This window comes from Primulina eburnea, chromosome 11, assembly GCF_022965805.1.
Source record: "Primulina eburnea isolate SZY01 chromosome 11, ASM2296580v1, whole genome shotgun sequence".
Classification (NCBI taxonomy): Eukaryota; Viridiplantae; Streptophyta; class Magnoliopsida; order Lamiales; family Gesneriaceae; genus Primulina; species Primulina eburnea.
In genome coordinates, this window is record NC_133111.1 from 12,267,163 (window position 1) to 12,281,532 (window position 14,370).

Genomic DNA, 14,370 nt, shown 5'->3' on the forward strand with positions numbered 1-14,370 from the left:
TAATTAAAATATTTTAGCAATTTAATAATTTTCCTATGTGCAGTCTGAGTGGACTGATTTTCGGGCGTTACACTCCATCACTGTCATGTCTGATGTTTGCTTGAAACTTTCAAATTCACTTAACTTTTGCAGACGTAATTTTGTTGGGTAGTATTGCTTCAAAAATTCGCTTCCGAATATTTGCATTGTGATCTGTTAAATTTCGGTCAAAGATGGTGAGACTGTTTCCCACCACTTGTGTTCCCGATCTTCAAGAAACGGTGTCACTACTTTCACTTTAAGTTCTTCATGTACTTCCATTAAATAAAGTTGGGTTTTGACATTCTTAAGCCAGTTATGGCTAACTTCTGGATCAGGATTTCCATTAAAGGTTGGGACCCGGATCCTTAAAGGGATTCGTAGTGATACTTAATTCCATGAGGTTTTGGTTCTAGTGGTGGCTGAATGGCGTTAGCATTTGGGTTCACAATTCCTTGCAGTGTTGCAGCTACTGTAGTAGCTATTGTCATCATGTATATCATCTTGGCAAAGATTTATACTTGGTGATGGTGGTGGATTCTAATTTTCATTTTCATTTTGATTGAAACGGTTGGCGCTACATGGGTTACAGTTGTTTCTAGGTGGTCTTCCCACCATTTCCTATAAACATATAGTTTATTAAGTTGTTTGTAATAATGCATAATCAATTAATTTTTAAAGTGCATACAATCACTCTTTTAATAGCGAAATTGACCAGCTTAATCGGCCTAAATACAATCAATGTTTATTCTAGGGATCAATCTACTCGTCCAATACTTCACCATCCCCACAGCTTCTTCAATTTCTTCTTCCATAGGGTTTTCTTCTTGATTTTATTCGAGTTCACTCATGAGGCCTTCCATATCGATCATATCATTTTGTAGTTGATTGATGTGGTGTTCTAAAAGAGTGTTGTGATCCGTCAAAGTTTCTACTTCCTCTTGTAGCTGCTAAATTGTGGATTGGTTTACTTTCTCATTGATTTCATGTTCCTCGATTTGTTCTTTATCACTACAACAAAAATGCTAAATTACAACGGATATTATCCGTTGTCGTAGCTGCCAGAAAACCGTTGTAACTGACAGTGTCGTTGAAAGTGTGTTCAACGACAACAGTTTGAAACCATTGTCTTTTGGTACCAACGACAAAAATTTCGCAACAGTTTTAAACCATTGTAATTTAGAGACTAACCGTTTCTAATTAATTAGAAACGGTTTATGATATACCGTCGCTAATTTTAGCGACACATTTTGACTAAGTCGTTGCTCATTAGCGACGGTTTAAGATATACTGTTGCTAAAATTAACGACGGTTTTTGATAAGCCGTCGCTAATTATCGACGGTTTAGAAATAATCTGTCGCTAATTTCTTGTTTAAAATAAAAAAAATTTAATTTTTATAATTTAATAAATCTACCAAAATAACTTACAATCTGACTAAGACAACAATATTCATGATCTTAACTAACACTTAGAAATTTATCAAGAATTGAAGCGAAAAAACTTACCCTAAATTGAAACTAAAATTTATCGTAGATGTGAAGTGGTGTGGAAGAAAATGGACCGAAAACGTAAATATTTATAGGCAATTTGCGACGATTTTACCAAAAACCGTCGCTAATGTTTATTAAACCGTTTAGCGACGGTTAAGAAAAAACCATCGCTATTAGCGACAGTTTTTGTTTAAACCTTCGCTATTTAAAAAATTGCGACGATTTTAATAAAAACTTCGCTAAATATAGCGACAGTTTAAGCAAAAACCGTCGCTAAATATAGCGACAATTTAAGCAAAACAGTTGTTGTTTGAATAAAAAACACGCTAATCCACAACGGTTTTCTAAAACCGTTGTGGTTTGTCAAAAAAAAAACACGATAATAGACAACGATTTATAAAACTTTTGTCTTTGACCGCCAAAAAAATGATAAAAAACAACGGTTTTTAGAAAACCGTTGTCTTTGCTTTAAAAAAATGCTAAAAAACAACGGTTTAAACTAAAACCGTTGGTAAAAATTAAAAGACAGTGGTTTTACAAACCATTGTCTTTTAAGTGTTGTGTATTCAGTATTTTCTTGTAGTGTAAGGTGACGTTGTGTTTCGAGGCAACTGTTAACCCGAATCTGGAGCGTTAAAACATTATCTCGAGCTTCGTCCAACTTTTGTTTGGTGATCCCGTGCTGTCGTTCTGATCGAGATGGTAGGCGGTATAGCGTCCAACATCTTCTTGTAACTTCTTCGCTTATTCACGTGTCTCATAAATGTCATTATCCAATCATATATTATTTCCATCTAGTTGGTAGTTATCTCTCTCGAGCTTGTTATTTGTTGCCTTCAATGTTTCTATTTCTGCTTCCTTTTCTTGGATTTGTCTTTGGAGTTCGGCTATAATGATTTGGGGATCCATGTTCGTTTTCCTAACAAGGTTTAAAATTTTTAATTGATAGGTTTTCTAAAATATTTATCATTTCAATATGTAAATGCAATAATTTTTATAAGGATGAAGTTATTTTTTAGGAATAAGTTATTACACTTATTGTTTTTCATTGCATAATTTTTACTACAATCATAATACTAGTCTAGCCTAAGTCTATCATGTCTCCATCTTCATTATCATCATCGAATACATCCATAGGTTCTTCCTCCTCCTCTTCCATGTTCTCCACTATGAGATGCAAATAGTTATTTTGATTTGAAGCCTATCCATAGCACTATGAAGCTTGGAGATATATCGTTCTTGCTTGGTAGCGATTTCTTTGTGTTGGTGACGAGCACGAACAACAAGGTCTTTCTCAGTCTCAACTCTCACTAGAAGCTCTTGGTTCAAGGTGGATAGGCGCTCGATACGGGCTGAATTGGTAGGGACCATAAGAAGTTGTCTTTCTGCCAAGTCGAGGTAATGGGTGAGTCGTTGCACATCATTCTGGAGTAGATTTTTGGTTTCTATAAGTTCTTGTTTTTCTTGTTTCTCCCTTGCTAGTTGAGCCTTCAGGGCCGTAATTTCCCTAGCTTGATTGTCAATCGTGAGCTGTCGCATGCGAAGGGCAGATGGAGCACGAGTACGGGGAGCAGCCATTTCCTAGAATAAATTGAGGTAAAATTTAAGAATAGCATCAAGTAACTTTTTAAAAGACAGAATGGTAAAAGTGCAAAATTTGGCTTGGAACAAAGATTTTTGTGAAATTTCAATATGAGGAAATTTGGAACTGCAGAAAGATCGAAGGAGATAGAATTTGAATTTCTCAAAGAAAATTATGGAAGGATGAGATGATAGCACAAGTGTAATGCCCCAGAATTGTCGTAGAATTGATCAGACAAGATTAATGAAATATCCCAAGACTTGTAGAATTGATCAGATAATATTATGGGATGTTGCTCGGAACAAAATATAAATTTTCAGAACGTGTAAGACCGCACCTGCGCCCTTGTTTACACCGCACCCGCGGTGTAAGTCCAGTAGGGTAGGAATTTTGGGCGAAGCAAGACCGCACCCGCGGTATTGGAAGAGCCGCACCCGCGGTCATGAATTGTGCATTTTAGATAGAATTGCCGAGACTGAAGCGCACCCGCGGTGCTGCAGGGACCGCACCCGCGGTGTGATGTGCAAAGCTAAGAACTATGCCACGATTTTGAACATGCATGTAGTATATATATAAGTGGAACTCGTGTCTTTCAGAGGAGAAAGAAGCAGAAATCGAAGGTTGGAGAGAAAACTTGTCTTCGTGAGGTTCTAAATTGATTTGTGAAGAAACCGTGTAGCAGAATTCGAATCCGACGTTAGTTCTGAACTCCTCTCGACTAGAGCTACACAAGGACGTAAGTTTCATTACGTTTTGCAGTATTTTGGAAATATGATGTTGCTAGAATTGCATGTGATTCAGATATGACGGTTATACTACCGTAGACATTATAGAATTGAAGTCAGATTAAAGAACAGACTGTTTCTGTAATTGTTATGATTTTCGAAAGATATTGATTGGGATCAAACACTAGATTTGTATTATTCTTGATTGAGGAATGAATAGATGATTATTCTTGTATGTCTGGATAGATTATTCAGTAGATATGTGAAGTCAGATCAAAGAAAGAATATCGTATGTCGGTGTTTTGTATTTCAGCATCTCTGAGGATGTATTTGTTAGATATTCATATGCTGGAACAGATTAATCAGATTCAGATATGATTTCGATTAGATTGTGATATTATTGATATGACTCAGATTGTATCTTGTTCAGACATTGATCAGATTGTATACTGAATTGAGTATTGATCAGCACAGATTGTGAATTGAGCTACACAGTGATACAGTGTATTTGATTTTGTCATTTCAGATCGGATATGGACAGACTGGACTTCAAGACTTCGTCTTCCTTGGACGGGGACGACAAAGGTATAATTCATGTGATATTCGGGAAGAAACAACTCAATTGAGATCACCATTTGAGTTGCCCAATAAATCACATACATACTATATTCTTGTTTATAGATTTGTTTATAGAACTTGTCTGCAAATCTTGCTATGCTTTGTTTACAGATCATGTTACATCGCATTAAGATGATTATGCTTGTTTACAGATTTTGTATTCATGCATTAAGATAGGACAGTCTGGAGATCAGGCAGACTTCTAGACGTTCGGCGATATCACAGCTTAGGGGAAGATCACCGCCCCTATTGTAGATGCGGATACAGATCAGGCCGAAGTCTAGGAATAAGACGTACAGCACCTCGATTGGTAGGGTAGGTGACAGACACTGACGTCTTATTCACACTGGGATCCCTAGAGTTATAGATCGAGCCAAGTCTAGACATGATTTGATTAGGACTTCATGCTTATATGGATGTGGCTCCTAAATCATGGGACCCATCGTTATTGCTTTCAGTTGTGCTGGCATGTTTTATGATTTAGATTGTTTATATGCATGTTTATCTGATTTGAGCTGCATGCTTAATTTCATAGATTATGAAATATATTGTGTTTATACATGATCGCATGTTTTATGAATTAGTTTGTTTATATACATGCTTACCATGTCTTATACTGGGATTTATTCTCACCGGAGTTATCCGGCTGTTGTCGTGTTTTGTATGTGTGCATGACAACAGGTGGGGCTGGATCAGGGTCGAGAAGATGATGAGAGAAGACGAGTTTAGCGTGGTGATTCCGGACTTACAGTAGATTGGATTTTACTACTAGAACTTTAATAGTGAACCTTAGATTAGAATGTTGTACATTATTGTATTTTAATACTGAAATTGTATTTTTATATACAGACATGTATAGTATTTAGATTCCATTACCTTCCGCAGTTATATAATTTAAAAAGAAAAATTTTTAGACCCTGTTTTATCAGAACAGATAATTAAATCCCAACGGTGATTAAGAAAATGATTAGCGTCCGGGTCCCCACAACAGGTGGTATCAGAGCCGATAGTTCCTTTAGACTTAGATTATCAGAGCGATGGATCCTTTAGATTGAGATAGTCAGAACTGATAGATCCTTTAGACTGAGATAAAAGAGAATGTGCGGGGTAGATGAATTTTCTTTCCTTGGATGTGTGTGCTAGCATGAGATTGATTTAATGTTGATTGACATTATGTGCTAGCATGAGACTATGTGTTACTGCTTTAAGATACATGTTTACCTGATTATGTGATTGGAATTGGTATTATGTATTCTTAAGTATGAATCAGATCAGATTCATGATCAGCAGTAAGATGATCATGATCAGAGAAAGATTGGTACAGATTTGTAGTATGAGATTACTAATGTGTTTGGTAATCAGATGTACCGCCCAGAAGAATTCCAGAAAGAGGCAGTACTTCATATGATCAGACAGGTAGGTCAGAACCTCAGATAGACGTGTCAGAAATTCAGATGGAAACACAGTTACAGAGGTTCCAGTCGTTTCAGCCGCCGGTTCTGAAGGGAAATGAGACGTCAGCAGATTGTGAAAAGTGGCTTGAAGAAATAGAAATGTTATTTGAATTCCTAGATTTCACAGATGAGTGTAGAATTAGGCTTATTGAGAACCAGTTGCACGAAGCTGCCAGAAGATGGTGGTTACTCACCAAAGGAGCTTTAGAGCAGAGTCGTTCAGTGATTACATGGAAGATTTTTAAGGTTGAGTTCTACCAAAGATTCTTCCCCGTGTCATATAGAGAGGACAGAAGTGCAGAATTTGCAAACGTAAAACATGGTCAGATGAGTATTGATGAATACTTAGCACAGTTCTTCACCTTGTTACGTTTTGCCCCTCTTATAGCTAGAACTGATCATGCTATATCTAGTCAGTTCATTCAGGGATTAAATCCAAAAATACGTACATTGGTGAATGTGAAGCAATCGAGTAGTTTTGCTGATACCTTGAACAGGGCCAAAAGAGCAGAAACGGTTCTGATAGGACAACAGGGAGTCTCGTATGATCTTCCAACATCAAATCCACAGCAACTGCCTTCTAGAGTTGAGATTGGCAGCAGCAGTGATAGGAGGAAAGAACCATTGAAGATTCGAAAGAAACAGTTCAAGAAGTTAGGAAGTGATTCCTCTAGTTCTAGCAGTCCTAGTCCGAGCTATACTGGAGTGTATTGCAGGACGTGTGGAGGGCGACATTCTACAGAACAATGCCAAGGAGTGCTTGGTAAGTGCAATATCTGTAAGCAGACGGGACACTTTGCTAAAGTTTGTCCTCAGAGGCATTTTCGAAGATCTTAAAGAGCAGGGTCATTGGTGGTAATGACTGAAGAACAGACTCAGAATTCCCACAGGTACTATTGCTTGTATGATTATATGCATAGGTATTGATATGTACTAATGCATTATTTATGAATACCTGTGATTGAGTAGCATGGAGATATGCTATATCTGTTGGATCTATGGTTACTGTAGTATTGATTCCTTGGTTGTTGAGGAATATGTTGATATCAGAAATGTCTGTGACATATGATATACTACGGTTAGATAAGAATGAGATTGAACTAGATTGTGATGTACTTGTGTTATATGATTCTGATTGCAGTATTGACATGTATATGCTAAACAAGTACAGAAATATCGTAGAATGTGTGCCAGAAACGGTAAGATTCAGACCAGATCTGGCTGATAAACGGAGATTTTCCTGTAAGGATTCTAGATCCAGAATTCCTTAAATTATTGTACTGTTTATGACTCGATTATTACAAAAAGGAACAGATGGTATCCTTATGTATTCAATAGATTCATTGAAATCGAGTCTAGCAGTGACATAATTGCTAGTAATATAATAGTTGACTGGTGTTAACCTAGATAAGATGTCAGATGTGTTTGATATCAGAAAGGTAGATTTCAGAATTGAATCAATACCGAGTATTGCTGGTATATTAGAACATAGTATAGAATGACTGACAGAATTGAAAAAATTGACAGAAAAGAACATTAGCTGAGAAATCCAGTTGATTGAGTACTTCTCTGGAAGATAGTTCAGTTCTGTTTCTAAATTGATAGATTTTATGTTCAGAGGTATTCTGAAAATTATGCTTGGTATATCTATGATTTATTGATATATTGCAGCATTTGATTGATTATATTGAATATTTGAAGATTGGGTTAAATATTCAGAGAACTATGATCATTGTATACAGAAATGGGTCAGGTATGAATCCGGTATGCAGTTATTGATACAGTGTTTATTCAGAATATGCAGTATCTGAAGATCGATTGATTTAGACAGTTAAGACAGAAAGATCAAGAATTCCAGAAATGTCAGAAATTTATTATCTGCAGATTATCTTATTCTGATTATTTATACTCTCATTGATATATATCTATTGAGTATTGTTATTGTTCTACATCCGTATTTGTGCGATATCTTATATTGTTGGGAGCATATTTTATTTGCAGATGAGATATAGCAGTTGATCTGGGCAGTATGAGGATTAGTCAGATAGCCAGAATTTACAGTTGCCTGATTTTGTTATTTTATGAGTTTTCGTAAACTCACTAGATCTGTATAGGGTCTTTCTATTCTGAACCTGATGTGATATTACTGTTATTGTGAATCAATGTTTGATACAGATTAGTGTAAACAGTCAGACATGTGATCAGAATGTTCAGAATTTGTTTGTAGTAATCAGAACAGAACATCAGTCAGAATAACAGATATTTGATTTTGTGTTATATGGGACTGATTATGTTATGATATCAGAATGTTTCAGAATTGGTTACAGATTTTGATATCTGTAGTCAGAGCCGAATACCAGGTAGGTATTTCTTCTTTAATCTATGATTATTCACTGATTTGTTTATACAGCATAGTTCGAATCTGAACTCACAGATAGTGTTAGAACCGCATAGTAGTGAATTCAGTTGCCATTCAGATGATTGTGAATGTACGTTATTCGAACAGACAATTGTGATATAAACAGATTAGATCAGTTATAACAGAATGTGTATAGAAATGTTGGCAGCAATTGTACTGACAAGTCTGAATTGCTAACAGAAGAAGACAAAAAGATAGAAATCAGAAGATTATTACAGAATTTGTATATTTCTGAATAGAAATGGAAGTACATTTCTATGGCTTTCGTAATGAAATTACCGTCATTTTCTTTAGATTATGATATGATATGATTATGATTGACAGATTATTCAATCTATATCTATCAGTTTGTACCAGATTACGTACAAACAGAACCAGATGACATAGATCAATGTCAAAGAAATAGTAAGATTGACGAGAATGCAAGAATTAGATGATATCAGATTGTGATTTTGTTGGAGTTGTACTTGTGATAGATTATATCATAAGCTCTTTTGTGCAGATTTATTACAGATTGACAGATAGTCAGAGTATATTACCAGATATTGACAGATAATTGTAGAGCTTTAGTACTGGAAGTTAGTACTAATTGATATAGATTATTGTCATTGTGTAACTTACTGTATGACAATAACTATCAAGATAGTTCAGAATGGATAGATTTAAGAAACCAATGTCGGATGATGACGATTGGTATTGGAAGATGAAGATTGAATATGTCCTGGATTGGGATAAACAGATAGGATAACAACTACAGATGGTATTGTTTTGTTATAGATTGCAGATTGGCATATACGGATGTTGTATAGCTGGTAATGCGGGATTGATTCGGCTAGAACGAGTTGAAGAAGGATTATGATATTATACTTCTTGACTTCTGATTCCAGACCAGAATCAGAGCTTGATCAAAGAAAAATACCTCAGAATGATGTTAGTAAAACGAGTTTGGATGTTAAACTCTGTTATATATTTCTTCTCATATATTTGATTGAATTGTCATGAGTTCGGGGAAGAACTCAGATCTAAGAGGGGGAGAAATGTAATGCCCCAGAATTGTCGTAGAATTGATCAGAAAAGATTAATGAAATATCCCAAGACTTGTAGAATTGATCAGATAAGATTATGGGATGTTGCTCGGAGCAAAATATAAATTTTCAGAACGTGTAAGACCGCACCCGCGCCCTTGTTTACACCGCACCCGCGGTGTAAGTCCAGTAGGGTAGGAATTTTGGGCGAAGCAAGACCGCACCCGCGGTCTTGCATACACCGCACCCGCGGTGCCAGACCGCACCCGCGGTGCCAGACCGCACCCGCGGTATTGGAAGAGCCGCACCCGCGGTCATGAATTGTGCATTTTAGATAGAATTGCCGAGACTGAAGCGCACCCGCGGTGCTGCAGGGACCGCACCCGCGGTGTGACGTGCAAAGCTAAGAACTATGCCACGATTTTGAACATGCATGTAGTATATATATAAGTGGAACTCGTGTCTTTCAGAGGAGAAAGAAGCAGAAATCGAAGGTTGGAGAGAAAACTTGTCTTCGTGAGGTTCTAAATTGATTTGTGAAGAAACCGTGTAGCAGAATTCGAATCCGACGTTAGTTCTGAACTCCTCTCGACTAGAGCTACACAAGGACGTAAGTTTCATTACGTTTTGCAGTATTTTGGAAATATGATGTTGCTAGAATTGCATGTGATTCAGATATGACGGTTATACTACCGTAGACATTATAGAATTGAAGTCAGATTAAAGAACAGACTGTTTCTGTAATTGTTATGATTTTCGAAAGATATTGATTGGGATCAAACACTAGATTTGTATTATTCTTGATTGAAGAATGAATAGATGATTATTCTTGTATGTCTGGATAGATTATTCAGTAGATATGTGAAGTCAGATCAAAGAAAGAATATCGTATGTCGGTGTTTTGTATTTCAGCATCTCTGAGGATATATTTGTTAGATATTCATATGCTGGAACAGATTAATCAGATTCAGATATGATTTCGATTAGATTGTGATATTATTGATATGACTCAGATTGTATCTTGTTCAGACATTGATCAGATTGTATACTGAATTGAGTATTGATCAGCACAGATTGTTAATTGAGCTACACAGTGATACAGTGTATTTGATTTTGTCATTTCAGATCGGATATGGACAGACTGGACTTCAAGACTTCGTCTTCCTCGGACGGGGACGACAAAGGTATAATTCATGTGATATTCGGGAAGAAACAACTCAATTGAGATCACCATTTGAGTTGCCCAATAAATCACATACATACTATATTCTTGTTTATAGATTTGTTTATAGAACTTGTCTGCAAATCTTGCTATGCTTTGTTTACAGATCATGTTACATCGCATTAAGATGATTATGCTTGTTTACAGATTTTGTATTCATGCATTAAGATAGGACAGTCTGGAGATCAGGCAGACTTCTAGACGTTCGGCGATATCACAGCTTAGGGGAAGATCACCGCCCCTATTGTAGATGCGGATACAGATCAGGCCGAAGTCTAGGAATAAGACGTACAGCACCTCGATTGGTAGGGTAGGTGACAGACACTGACGTCTTATTCACACTGGGATCCCTAGAGTTATAGATCGAGCCAAGTCTAGACATGATTTGATTAGGACTTCATGCTTATATGGATGTGGCTCCTAGATCATGGGACCCATCGTTATTGCTTTCAGTTGTGCTGGCATGTTTTATGATTTAGATTGTTTATATGCATGTTTATCTGATTTGAGCTGCATGCTTAATTTCATAGATTATGAAATATATTGTGTTTATACATGATCGCATGTTTTATGAATTAGTTTGTTTATATACATGCTTACCATGTCTTATACTGGGATTTATTCTCACCGGAGTTATCCGGCTGTTGTCGTGTTTTGTATGTGTGCATGACAACAGGTGGGGCTGGATCAGGGTCGAGAAGATGATGAGAGAAGACGAGTTTAGCGTGGTGATTCCGGACTTACAGTAGATTGGATTTTACTACTAGAACTTTAATAGTGAACCTTAGATTAGAATGTTGTACATTTATTGTATTTTAATACTGAAATTGTATTTTTATATACAGACATGTATAGTATTTAGATTCCATTACCTTCCGCAGTTATATAATTTAAAAAGAAAAATTTTTAGACTCTGTTTTATCAGAACAGATAATTAAATCCCAACGGTGATTAAGAAGATGATTAGCGTCCGGGTCCCCACAACAAGACGTGAATGGATTTGATTTGTAAGATTGTTTCAAATAGGAATGCATTAGGTTTTTGCCTTCGTCAAATTTTATCTATCAAAATCCTAGCGGGATTATGAACCTTGCAGTTCTGATACCACTCAAATGTCACGTCCCAGGGGCCGAGGCATCGGTGACATCCGGCATTGTTATATAACAACAAACATTTTAGCCAATAACCATTCTTTTTCATAAATAGCTATTGTCTTATATAATGACAATGGAATGGAAATTACATCAATAATGTTGCGGAAGTGATAAACATAAAAATTGTACATTAATTAAATGTTTTATAATATAAATATATAGTTTTTGTTTTATTAAATGTTTAAATATTATATGTTTTATAATAAATTGTATAAAATATAATTTGTTGTGTAATTACAAGTTTTTACTATTTTTTACAGGTTCGATAAAACAAGAATAAACTTGGCGTTGCAAATGAGATTAAGATGATTTTTGGACCTGTAGAAAGTTGATGTTAATATCTACAATATTGGTGGCAAGCATGAGATAAAAATCCTCTCACAATTGGGATCAAATTAAGCAACAAATAAACTTACCAAAGGAGTGGCAGTTTTACCATGCTCTAGTATTTTGACCATATCTCTCAAATTACTTGGTCAAATGGTTTGAAAAAAATACCACAACTAGACAACTCAATTATCCACATGTTTCTTTTTATGTGAAGAAGCAAATTCAGATAATAAGATTTTCAAAAGTGATGTGTAATATAATATAATATCTTGGAACACCAATGAAAACTTTTGTGTAAAAAAATAATATTTTATTTGTGGTTATCTACCCAAATTTGGCTATAAATAGGGGTGCATTGTAATGTATTGAGATATCTCTCATTCTATGAACAGACCTTTGAATTCATAATATTTCTCTCTATATTTTTCATTTATTTCTTCATTTAAATATAATTAGCATGTTAATTTCATATTCAAAGTTTTACACTTTGAATAATGAATAACTAACTTTCTAAAGTTGAGATGAGAAGGTGAAACTCTTGGCATGATAATAAAGTTGCTAAAAACTAAGAATCTATGTATTATATTATTTAATCATTATTTATTGTTTATGTTATATTTATTTCTTTAAGTATTTTTATACCCTACTTATAAGTGAGAGTTTTGATTTGTTGTTGCTATATGTTACACTAAATTCTTGGAACCATTTAAATGTTAGTTTGGTATTACCAACCATTTAAATTGGATGCCTTGATTTATTATATATGAATATATTATAATATTAAATTCTTGGAACCATTTAAATGTTTGTTTGGTTTTACCAACCATTTAAAGTGGGAACCTTGATTTACTATATATAAATATATCATAATATTAATTTCTTGGTACCATTTAAATGTTAAGTTTGGTTCTACAAACCATTTAAAGTGGGAACTTTGATTTAGTGTTTACAAATATATATATATATATATATATATATATATATATATATATATATATATATATATATATATATATATATATATAGCACAATAAATACTTTGACACATTTATAAATTTTGGTATATATTATATACTTATAAGATAATAATATATAAAATAATATAAATATGATTATTTAATATATTGGAATCATTTTATTAAGTGGATTTCAATAATGTTCGTTAATGTTAACTTTAATAAAATACAAAGAGTGGATCCTTTAATCTCAACTACTTAATTAAAATTTGAACAATTAAAAATTACCAATTAAAGATTCAAACAACTAAAAAAAAATAAAAATAAAAAGACATTGTAGTGGACTTGTAATTACCTTAGCTTCCTCGTAGATACGATATTCGAACTCATCGAATTATACTACTTGTGGATAACCTTCTCTTGGGAGTGCAACAATCAAATTCGCAACAAGTTTTTGGCGTTGTTGCCGGGGAAGTATAATTTAATTTCAAGTCTATTTAATTTTGTTTATATGTTATTTTTCTTTATTTGAATTTTTTTTGTTTTTGTATGTTTTTATTCTTTTGCATTTGCATTTGCATGAGCATTTGGTCTCGTACACTTAGTGGCCGACTCATTCGAAATAACCCTTTATTTTTACAAAACATGACGGAAGAACCCATCCAAGAAAATGAAGATGAAATTCAATCTCAACATGATCATGATAGACGAAGAACACTTAGAGATCACATGAATCCTACACGTACTAGTGCACCTTCATGTCTAGTTTTTCCCCGTGATGCATCTCATTTCAATTTTAAGCCTGGTATTATCCAACTTTTACCCAACTTTCATGGCTTAGATTCTGAAAATCCATACATGCATTTACGAGAGTTTGAAGAAGTGTGCAACACATATAATGATCTAAATTATAGAATGAACACCATTCGACTTAAGCTTTTTCCTTTTTCTTTAAAAGATAAAGCTAAAACTTGGTTACAAAATCATAGATCGGGATCCATCCGAATTTGGGATGAATTGCAAAAACAATTTTTGAAATTTTTTTTCCATCTCATAGAACAAATTATTTCAAAAGACAAATCATCACTTTCACTCAAAAACAAGGAGAAACTTTTTATTAGTGTTGGGATAGTTACAAAGAATTGCTTAATCTTTGTCCACATCATGGTTTTGAAATTTGGAGAGTTGTTTCTCAATTTTATGAAGGCTTAACACCTAAAGATAGGCAAATGGTTGAATTTATGTGTAATGGAACATTTGAAGATAAAGATCCAAACGAGGCAATTGAGTATCTCGATTCATTAGCTGAAAATGCTCAAAATTGGGACACTATAGGTACAATCGAACCATCAAACAAGATTCAATCTCCTACATC

The 14,370-nt window shown here is 34.6% G+C and overlaps 1 non-coding gene across 1 annotated transcript; it reads right to left on the reverse strand.

The window, feature by feature from the left end:
- Positions 1-14,060: 14,060 nt before the first annotated feature.
- On the reverse strand, positions 14,061-14,166 carry LOC140806468 (small nucleolar RNA R71). Its single transcript, XR_012112540.1, has one exon. It is a non-coding gene; the product is annotated as a small nucleolar RNA R71 (small nucleolar RNA).
- Positions 14,167-14,370: the final 204 nt, after the last annotated feature.